The following is a 12131-nucleotide window of genomic DNA, read 5'->3' on the forward strand; positions in this document are numbered from 1 at the left end:
AGATGAAGTCTCATGTGTTGTGATAGGTGTCACTAGTCTCACACAACAGCTGCTGAACATCTGATACTTTAGATGTGTTAATTGTGGGACAGTTGCTACAGATTCTTTAAACCTTGTAGTAAATTGGTTAAACTTTGTAATAAATTGGTTATCTCAGAGTGATTTAGCTGTCAGTTTTATTTAGTCATGACAGCAAAGGCCCATTGACTTTGACAAGAATTTAAGGGTTTTGTACACAGTGAAGGTAGGGGATGCAGTGTTGATCATGAACTAAGAAAAGATTTTTTCTTTATGGTCATTTCACTCTTCTGCTAATGATATATGTTTTCTACAAAGAGAGACAACTGTTTTTATAGCTCTCCTACATTTACTTTCTAAAGCAACTATATATATCTCTGCCTCTTTTTTAAATTTCCTTTTTTTCCCTCTTTTTTTTCTTATTTTTTCCTTATTTTTTTTATTCCTTCTAATTGATTAAAATACCAAATCTAAACACCTTGTAATTTATTTATCTTTGAGAGATTAAATAGACTTTATTTATGTATGTCTAGCATAAATACCTACTTTACCTAGATTTATTTGGACGTAAGAAAGGCAATGAAAGCCATGAACTGTGTTAAACAGAAGGGATTTTATATCAGTTGATTTAAACTACTGTACTTATGTTTCCTCCCTTATTTTTGTTCCACATTTTTTAGGTTGTTTTAGGTCTACTAACGTATGAGCTGGTGGGTCCTGGAGATGGAACTCCTCAATTTAATCACAGCAAATGTCACAAAACCAAAATTTTTCATTTTCAGGAGAAAAGTTGAGCAATTACATAACAAGAATTCTGTGTTGCAGATTAATATTTTAAAATGGAGAAATGTAAGAGAAAGTCTTCAAATGACCTGTTCTATTTTGTTTTAGTCACCTGTGAAAGAAGACAGCTAAAAGTGCAAAAGAATATAAATGCTTTAAGAATTAAGGGCAATTATGTTATCTTTGCATTGCCTTTTTACAGCAGAGTTGAAAGGATTATTTCAATGGAAGAAAATCTGAAGGTTAATAATGGCAGATAGATAATGGAAGATAGATAGATAATTTGAAAATAAGTACAGGCAAAGACAACGTCTTTGGTAAGAATATTGGTGAAGAAATTTGACCATTTTTGTATCATTTCCAAGTTTCACTCCTGGGTAGCTGCTCTGGTTCCTACTTTAAATAGTAATTTGAAGACAGTGGAAAAGTAAGACAGAATGGATAGGGTTTAATTAAACTCACTGCCATCTCAGCAGGAGAAGAAATGTAGTTCATAGGGCAGTGGGTCTTCTTGTCCTAAAGTGAGAACTATCAGTTTTAATTTTTATTACAGTAAAATAACTTGACGGAAAAAAATCTTACCGAAACTTAGAAAAATAGATTTGTGGAGCAGAAATTATACCTCTGTCACAGAATATGACATCCCACATTCACAGGTAACTAATACATATTTATATCTATCATATATATAAATATAAATTACAGATGTTATATATAGCTTTTGGAAGAGGATATCTGCAAATGTGCTGTATAGCCATAAAATGTAATATTTATTTGTTTTTCTGATGCCGTAATATACTACAAGAGAAACACAAAGACACAAAAAAGGACTGCTGAATTGAAGTTTCTTCGTACAAATGTAATACCTCTTTGTCAAAGAGAAGAGATGGAGATGACTGTTTTTCTCAGTCTAATAATACATGAAGGTATAAGAATCCTGTGTATGACCAACAGAGCCTAATTGACCCAAGCAGCTTCACCTGACACAACTCCCATCCCCTCCAAGCTCAAGTGCTTCACTTAAACTCAGGCTTGGGCATCTAGTCCTTGTCTGATCTCTCTTGTAGATAAATCTGAACTCAGCAAGCTTTGTGGTTGCCCTCACTGCCACTGCTTTGTTAACCCTGCTTGGGCACTGTGAGACTACGGCCTTGCTCAGAGAAGTCTGCTTCACCAGTGCCATGGTCTCCCTTGGCTCCTCCTCTTAACTTGCAGAAATAACACCATTCTTGCTGCACTATGGCAGAAGGTACCACTGTCTTCACAGGTATTTCCTTATGGATATTTCAGATCTCCATGGAGGCAGTCTATTATCTCAATTGAAAATATTTTATAATGCTGCAGTTCACTAAACTGCTACTAGTTTTGTATACCACAGGACTACTTTTAAGTGTGTCAATGAATGAATGGGACATTTAACAGCTCGGTAATATAATGTAGACTTTTGTAAAGCCTGTTGTGCTGTAGCTGAAATGATACCTATACAGCATGGCTTGAAGTATCAGCAAATAAGTGCTTTATTGAAACATAGTTCTGGATGTACTGTCATGAGGTTGGTATCAACAGGCCAAGTTCTACATTCACTTAGTCATGCAGGCATAGTGTGTAGGGATGAACAAATTAAGTACTCTAGCTCATTTTTGAAGAAGGTTGTATAGTGTAGCAGTGAAACTGGCCTGGAAAATACTATTTTAATAAAGGGTTAGAAAATGCTTGACTGAAGTGACATATAAGGAGCCCAGTTTTGAATGACTTAACAAATTAATATCGTAACAGGCTTATTGAAGAGTGATTTTACGTGCGTTCTTGGTCTGAAAAAAATGAGGTTTTTTGTGCATGTGCTGACAGTTCTATATAAAAAATTCTACACAGAAATAATGTAACATGTCACTTAAAACCTAATAGTACCAGTCTGCTGTACAGCTCTTCTATATGGGTTTGAAGATGTTGAATTTCTATAGCCTTTTTTTTTTTTTTTTTAATAAAAGGTCTTCTAACATCTTAAAGGTTTTTTTGTCTTCATTGGAGTTTTTTTCTTAAATTTTATCTAACCTGTAGAAGTAACTAAGCAGACAGGAAGATAAACAAATATTAACATAGCAACTGTTTTCTCTGTTAAAGATTTGACCTGTTCAAGAACGCACACTTCGATTTTGTTTTATATTTGGTTACTGATTTTTCATCACTTCTTTTAAGCACTCATTTTAGAGGATAGATAGAAACTGTCAATTACTGTTGTTTTTTAGAAAGGTACTGAAAGGTAAAACAGCACCTAGGAAGAAGCAAAGTTTTAGAATCTCTTATTTTGCTTCACTGTCTTCATACAACTATCCCTTTATTTCAGAAATCACCAATCTGCTCAGAATTAAATCTATAGAGAAGCTACATTAAAACAAAAAATAATCAAAAGTTTTGTAAGAATCCTGTGTTAGTTAATACGTCAAAACCCTGATTTAGTGGTGTGAGATCCTAGTCTTCAGTGACTACAATGTCTTTACATTCAATGTTAGCATATTGTCAGTGCAAGACTATTTTACACTAGCAAGTAATGACTAACCACTCTTTGTTCTTCTGAGTAAATCATTAACAAACTCAAGGAACAAAGGTATTTTCTTGTTTCACATAATTGCTCCCTGAAGTGGTAAATGATTCCCATATACCACTTGTTTTTTGAAATTGTACTGAACTTCATGAATCAAAGTAACTGTCAAAAGCAGGTCCTTCTTGATCCCCTTATTTTTATGTTGTCTTGCCTGGTCTCCCAAAGTACATCTGAGAAGGTGGAAGAAGCAAGGGTGAGGCCCTTGAGGAAAAAAAGTGACAGAACACGGATGAGGCTTCTGGAAATGACACACAAAATATATTTATATATGGCAAATAAATATTCTGTCTCGGCTAAGAACATGTACATTTTAACAGTTTTATGGTGTTTATAGCATAAGTCACATTATTTTTTTAGGCCCATCTCTATTATCATGATTCCTTGACAAATGCCAGGTTACTAAATCAGATGGAATTTTTCAGGAGAAAATGACTATACTTCATTGAGGAAGCTTTACTTGGAAAGTACTTCTCAGTTGGCCTGCTTTCACCTGACCACTAGTGGTGATACACTAAGAGTGGAGAGAGAGCAGAGCAGAACAACATTTATGTTATTCAGGTTCTAACATGACAAGAAAGTGTTTTTCTAGAGGCTTCAAAGGAAGAAGCAATTTACCATACTGGGGATATTTCAGACAAGCCTCCAGTGGCAAGCAAATTAGGGACAGAAGCAATGCAATACTGTATGATATTAAGGAGAACATCAGTACAGGGTTGATAACTGTCTGAAAAACCAGAAATAATAGGCCATGAAGCCTAGTGGCAGTTTCAAAATTAATTCAAACAAATAAAATATCCCAACCACTCAATATCCCAGATATTAAAATGCTAAATCAGAAAGTCTTTTTCATTCAGGACATAACTGTTGGTCCTCCACATAATCTTGTTCTCTCTGGGTTGGTGTTTTTTATTTGTTTGTGATTTTTGTTTTTTTGTTTGTTTGATTTGTGTTGTGTTTTTTTTCCCCAGAAGACCTGTGGCAGTATTAACAAGAGAAGCCTGTCTGTATCTAGTATGAAAGAAATGCAGAGACATTAAACCCCTTTTCTTGGTTATAACCTAGTTAATTTAATTTCAATAAGGCTTTTCATACCTTGTCTCCACTGAACTTTTAGATGCTTCGTGTTCATATTTGCCCTCCACATATGGAGAAAACCAGCAGAGGCTATCTTTCAGAGTAAATAAGACATTGCAGAAAACCTTATGTGCCTCCACCCATTTGTTGATGTAGTACCTTTTACAGGCGTGAGGAAGGAGCCTGTCTGTGGTTGTTTCTGTTGACACTTTGTCTGGGACACCCAAAGGAGAAATAAGACTTAAAAAATACAATGTGCTTAGAGCTGCTCCTACAAAAAAAATCTTGAAAGTACATGTATCTTGTGGACATCCATAAATTATGGATGAACACATTACAGCAGTTATTTGAGACTTCATTAAAATAAGCAGTAGAATTAAAGGGTATAAAATAACATAAAAATGCTAAGTATCAGTATTAATTATTTGTTTGGTTGTTTATGACTGTGTCTTCTAGGCAACAGTGTATCCAAAGAAAAGAAAAAGAATGGGTCTTAAATTATAATTTTATCTATTAATTTTATCAGTTTAGTTTGTGGTAAAACTTAGAATTTTTGGTGGAAAAAAAAAGGCAGAGAGAACACGATAGTGTGGAGGACCAACAATTTTGTCCTGAATGAAAAATGCTTTTTGATTAAGCATTTTAATATGGAATTTAATAAAATTATTTTGTATTTCCTGTTTGAGAGCTCATTTAACTCTGTATGAAGTTCTACTGACTGTAGACAAAAAATTTAAATACAGCAGAAAACTTAAATGTCATGTCTCACTGACATACATGGGATAATCTGCTAACTGTCAATGGATGAGGAGAGGTAGATGAAGTATGTCTAGATCTCTATAATAGGAACAAGTCCAACGTGATAAGCTGATCAGAAGATTCATTGCAGATGTGAACTTAGGCCTGTACCAATCAGGAAATAGTTACCATACATTAACACTAAACTAATTTGACAAGCAAATTAAAGCAGTGTTCTTCTAGACAAACAAGGAAGTGTGGGTTTTTGTTGTTTTTTTTTTTTTAAACAGTGTTTAGAAATGAGAACAAATTTTTAAAAGATTACTATTATTAAGATACTTTGCAAAATGTATCCTGCCCAGCCTCCAAGTTTCACTGTAGTTACATCGGCTTGCAGTATCTGGCCAATGATACATTTCTGTCCTTTCATTGAAGGAGTTAAAGTATAGTATTTAATTCAAGGACTAACTGTGACATTTGATACAAGAAGGAGATATCCAACAGGTTAAAATTGTTCCACTCACCTTAGCATGGAATTTGGAGAAGAATAGGAGAAGGTGGGTAAAGAAAAGGTTAATGGGCAAAGGCACCTGATTTTTTTCAGGCTGTGTTTGGCCACTGTGCAGCCAGTGCTGGTGCCAGGCAAATCTGTTGATGGTAAACAGGAAAGTAAGGGACAGATCAAGCAGAGCCTTGTCTACTTCATTGTTGCCTTCCGTGCACTCTAATCTTTCTAACAATATGCTTCTCACTCAGCAAAATCCATAAAAGCTTAAATAATTACATTACTGTTCTTCCACACCATCTCAAAAATGAAGACAGACAAGACATTAGTGGGTATGACAATAACAGTTACTCCAGAAAGAGGTGTGGGTTTTTTCTAAGGTTTAGGTGATTACATTCTTTGGCCATTTGTATCCTTCTGGCTCCAACTGTAGCTACTTGGATAGGTCAGGCTTTACAACTGGTGTTAATAAAGCTTACATCACACACAGCTCCCTGAATAGGTGCAAGCACAGTAAGGTTCCTCACTGAAACCTGTTAGAACTTCATCCCTCCAGTCAGGCAGGCATATGTATAATTTTCTTTCAGTGAGCAATGCCACAGAAGGGGATGGGACAACTCTGCTGCTCACATTTGTGCACCTGTTCAAGTGCTTTGATAGTCTGAAGATAAAGTATGAAATGCTGTTGCAGAGTACAATGTGAATTAGGGAAGCAATGCAAGGATAGTGAAAGACTGATGAAAGTAACAGGAAGAAGTATGCTGAAATAAAGAGCATTAATTAATTTCAGATACAAAAACTTAGTTTGAGGTGAGATTCTCTTGTGGCATGTGTGGAAGAAACCACTCAAAGCCCAAAACGTATCACCTGTACAGATAAAACATGAGATAGTTGGCTTGATAGAAAACAAAATCTGATCTTTGGTTGAAAAGCAAAGGCTTTGTTGTTTTTATTAGCAGCCTGATTCAATTGACTGACTTGATGAAAGTTTCAAACACTCACTATGATTTGAGGGATGGAAGTCCCCACCCACCCAAGGATTACATTAGGTAGAGGCAAACATTTTTTACTTGTACTCAAATAATTGGCCCTGTGATACAGGATAGAAAAGTCTCCATATCCAGTAGCCAATTGCTGTAGGTCAGTTGAGGTTTCTGTCAGCATTTTTCCTCAGTGTAATTGTCTCCCTAACTCTGTATTCCTGTAAAGTGGTTTTCTTATTTCACTCATTAACATATTCTTCGGCTTGTTTCTGCCTCATGATCTTTATCCTGTTACTATGTGTGAATGTAAATGTGTATTTGCTGTATTGGTAAGAACTTTTGCTCCCTGCTGGGACACATACTTGTTACTTGGCAGATGGATGCTGGCATAGAGGTAATTTCTCTGAACTTTTCAGGAGCTCAATTAATATGCGGCAGTAGTAAAGGGGGTTCCACTTCAGCGTACCCCCTGAACCACTCTTCACCCACGTGCAAATCTGCAGGGAGCCTGGCATAATTACCATCTTACATAATTATGAATAATTTTTGTTTATGGAGGATTGATTCAAGAGGTGTTATTACCATATGCAAGTGGTTACCTTTCCAATAAAAAGGAGAGAAATGTTTATGAAGGTATGTTGTATGGGTTTGGTAAATATTTTCCGGAAGAAGAATATGCATAATTTCTAATGTGTAGTGCAGAGAATATTCAGAGCTGCTAGTTAATCTTGGTGACAGGATGGGACTGATCATATTTTAGTTGCTATGAGCTGTAAAATCAAACCCCATTCCCAGAAGGGCCTGCTGCTGAAAATATAGAAATTATGTAAAGCGCATGAACAAGATGCTGGTGCAAAGTGACACAACTCCATTAGTTGATTGTATCTCAGTAAGTTTCCCTTTCAATCTGTATGGGTTGTTGAACAGTCTTTTCATCTTTTGTTTTGTTAGATAGTTTGTGCTGCAGTTAATGGTCAGATGGGATATGAGGGAATTTGTTCTGAGGTCTGATTCTTTTCTCTTATGCAATTGTTAAATAAGGAATTTACATCAATGCACTGTAGTCAGAATGTGTTTTCAACTATGCTGATGGTGGTCTGTAGAATAAAGTACTTTTTTGTGATGTTAATAATTATCCAATGAGCTAAATATGAAATTATCCTTTTTCTTGTTCTGTGTCTGAAGTCGGTTCATCTTGATATGCTGCTAATCACTTCATTAAGCCTTTGTTATATGTTTTCTGCCTTCCTAAGGAAACAGAGTTTAAAATATCACTTGGAAGGAATGTATTTCTGTATTTGTACATGTGACTCTCTGCCTCACACAGTTAAAACTGGAACCTCTTAATCTGTTCCAATTCGACTGAACACAGGGCGGTCAATCTCAGAACACTGTCTTCCTAATACCTCTCATAAAAAGGTGTCTGTAGGGAGGGAAGGATCTTGTTAATGCTTGCAGTAATATGAAAGTGTCAGTATGACCTCAGCCTTTATTGGACAATAGAGAATAGATGCAGGGATGGGAAATGAACAAAGTACAATAAAGGCCTCAACTGTTTGATAAACACTGCATGGTCATTTTTTGCCTTATATGGATTTTTGGATGTATAATAAGGTGAATACTGGAACATTTTCCACAGTAAGGTCATGTTTCTCTCATATGCATTCTGTAATATCTGGGAAGAACTTAGTTCATAGTGCAGCTTTGGTATGGTCAGTGAACTGCAAAACCAAGCCCTTAGGAAACCAGGTTTTAAGCTCATGTGGGGTAATACTCTGTACACAGAGGCAAGCATTAGACATCCTCTGTTTTATGCATACATGGAGCCTTACTCAAGTCCAGATATCCACAGTGATCTAATTGTTAATAATATTCCGGTTACTCTCTGGTCACTAAGAGATGTCATGATAGTAAGTGGGTTTTCATAGGCTGTTCTTATGTTTTGACTCTTTAAACCTGATCTTGTTACACCATGTTGATGTAGATATACAGACAACTAGATATGGAACAAACAAAAGGTTTTTTAAAGGCATAATAATCTCTCCAGTAAAAAAGACTGGTTACCTATTTTGATGCAGTTTGGTGGCTAAATACTAAGTTAAGATACATATGAAAGCCAACATTAATGTTAGATTTCTCACTGAAGATGTAGAAAATAAAGATTATTAGAACAAAAAATCTGAGGGAAATATTTGCACTCGGACTTTTTTCAAAACCAAACATTTTGTGAGTTCTTTGTGGATTTTCATAGAATCATAGAATGCGGGGGGTTGGAAAGAACCTTTAAAGGTCATCTAGTCCAGCCTCCCCTGCAGTGTGCAGGGACCTTTTTAAATAGATCAGGCTGCTCAGAGACTCATCAATCCTGACCTTGAATGTTTCCACAGATGGGGCCTCCACCACCTCTCTGGGTAACCTGTTCCAGTGCTTCACCACTCTTATTGTAAAGAGCTTCTTCCTATTATCCACTCTAAATCTACCCTGCTCTAGTTCAAGACTAAACTTTAAAGTTTAAGAGAAACTAGACCAAGGCTGTGTATAAACTAAACGTCTTTGGTTTGATATAAACAGTTTCTGTTGTTTTGTCCTGTTTAAAATTTTTAAAAACAACTTGTCCCAAACATTATTTTATTTCTTATTTCTCAGAATTGCTGTTCAACTGAAAAACTAGTCCACATGACTGTGGGATTAACTCAGTAAGACCTAGCAGATAGTGGAAAAATGTGGGAGGAACTGTGATTTACTAGCTCTGATTTTGTTTCTTTTTTGCCAAGTCTCAGTGAATAGATGATGTACTAAGACATGCTCAGACTTCTTTAGCAGACTGTAATGTTTTTGAATTATATATATATATATATATATGCCATCTGTACTACATTCCCCTCAATGGGTTTTTATGGTCTGGTCACTCCTTTTGTTGTGGTTGTTGTTCTGGTTTTGACTTTTTCAAATAAACAATGTCATATACTAGTGATTTTGCTGGAGACTTGAATCTACAGAGGCTTTAATCAAGTTTGCCAGTTTCAGCATACGCAAAGAGAATGGCTCAAGAAGTCAGTGACCTTACACAAGCTTTGTAGGTGAAACAAGGGATAGAAAGCTCCTACCTACCCTGATGTATTTCTGACACATTCCACTGAACCAGTCTTAATATAGGTGCATTATCAGAAGTTTTAATTACTCATGCAGTGAATGCTTTCAGTGGCTTCACAGAGAGGGCATTTCCTCCCTTCCTTCTTCCTGTGTGTGATTAACTCATAACTCTTTCAGAGATGGCTCCACTGGACAGAAGATGTCAACCCAGAGGGGTTTTGAAAGTTAATTGGTAATAATAGATATACTTTGTTAAAAGGAAGGAAAGAACAAATATTAAAAATAGAAGTTTAGGCAAAGAAATCTTTCCTTTGCATCAAAGTGCGTTCTGAAACTTTTTTTGACTGAAAGAGAACAGTTTAACCAAAATTCATGTAATTCTGTGAAGTTATAAAGGCACCTATTAGTGCTAGGAGAAGCATTTGATGTATTAAAATAAAATGTCACAGGTCAAGACAAGATGGTCTACTCTACGCTTTCTACAGCCCTGCTGATTGCCTTTTACTGTGGCTGTGGTGAAAATTAAAATAATCATACTATTTTCACTGAAGTTAGTGCCTGGCCATTTCCTTTAGCTATCAGGAAAGAATATGCTGACTGAGATAATTTAAGACTTCAAGTCATATGAAATGCATTAAAGCTGACATAAGTTGTCATGTGTTGCACAAAAATGGATTGAGGTTTGTGAATATAGAAAGGTCATACAAAAAAACCCTTTTAATGCTCCTGATCTTTTGACAGAGTCACTCAGTAAAGCTATGTAAACATTTCCTAGATTAAATCTTAAATATTCTCAAGTATCACTTAAGAGCATATCAATTATTGATAAAACAAAGAGTTTGAACTTGCTGAAGCAGAAGTAGAAAACAAACTCTATACCATTAAAAAGATATTAGTGTCTTCTAAATTTGCCAACCAAAAGACAACTTGTTAAGCTTGGCAAAACTTGAATGACATCACATACAGGAAACAGGAGCAAAGGAATTGTTAGAGAAAGTATTTCCCTATATATTTCATTCTGTTTTAATGTGTTTCATATTTCCTTTCCATAGTTCCATATTTTATCTGCAGAGGAAATTTCTGCTGCATTTTCCTATGCTGAGTTGTCCTCTACAGCTTGAGAAGAAGAATTAAATTACCCAGTTTACAGTCTTAGAATATTCTAAGACATTTGTCTCAATGGTAACACATTAACTCCTAGGTTATCATATAGGTAGTTACACTTTGCCTTCCTAATTATTTCTTATGTTTGAGTTGTACATTATATTCTTCACTTATCCATTGGACCTTGGACACATCTTTAAGGGAAGCATTTTGCTACCTGCAGAATTACCTGTATGAGTGCTTATAAGAGCAGTACTTACCTATCTACATGTGTTTTATCATGAAATAATATTACACCAGAAACAAGAGTGCCAGCAGATGTTGAGCATGTCAAGTTGGGAAGGGCAAGGAATAGATTGGTGCAGGTCTTCCACAGGTACACTAAAGTTTGGTTTTCAATATGTACAAAACTGTGGAACTGAGACTGTGGGTGACTAAATGCATTAACCCATCTATTTGCCACTCCTTAGGAGTTATGGACTGAAAACTTAAACACTGAAACAAATGATTTTATTTTGCTGACATTTTTTCCTCTTTGGAAGAAAACCGTTCTGGACTTCCAATCCATAATGTGACTAGGTTGTAAAACAAGTGAAAGGACAGAGTGAAGAATAAGAGTGGGTGGTGCCAACCTGTGAATGAATCTATATCCTTGTGTATCATCCTGAATACTTGTGAGAAAGATGGTATAAACTATTTCCAACTCAGTATGGAATGTCTCACTGAGTACTCTCGTTTTTATCTTTTTTTTATTATTATTATTTTTTTTTTGTCTGCTGGTGCACTGCTGCAAAACTGACTGTGTCTTACCTTCTTTTATACCAATTCTTAGCAAATAAATAAATAAATTAAAAAGTCACTAAACCCTAGCAACCTGTCACTTTGCAGTGAGTCTAAAGGCTTCAGCCTCATGGCTGGATTGTTCTTGAGGGATCATTGTTGACAATTCTAAATGGGAGTTTATAACTAGATTCTGTTCTAAATGTAACAAGAAGTTATAACTTTAGAGTACTTGAAAAGAGCAATGGGAGAAGTGTCTATATACGTCACTCAGGTTATCTAATATCTCTGGTAAAAGAATTACTATTTTTATTCAGGGTTTGCTTTTCTTACCAAGGCTCTCAGTAGGATTAATTGCAACTACATTGCTAATTTGTATAAGTACTAATATGATGCCAGAAATGAGTTATACCTAAATTGCTTCTCCCTCAGGTCCAAAAAATCTGCTTCC

The sequence above is a fragment of the Apus apus genome, chromosome 5 (genome assembly GCF_020740795.1).
Source record: "Apus apus isolate bApuApu2 chromosome 5, bApuApu2.pri.cur, whole genome shotgun sequence".
Classification (NCBI taxonomy): Eukaryota; Metazoa; Chordata; class Aves; order Apodiformes; family Apodidae; genus Apus; species Apus apus.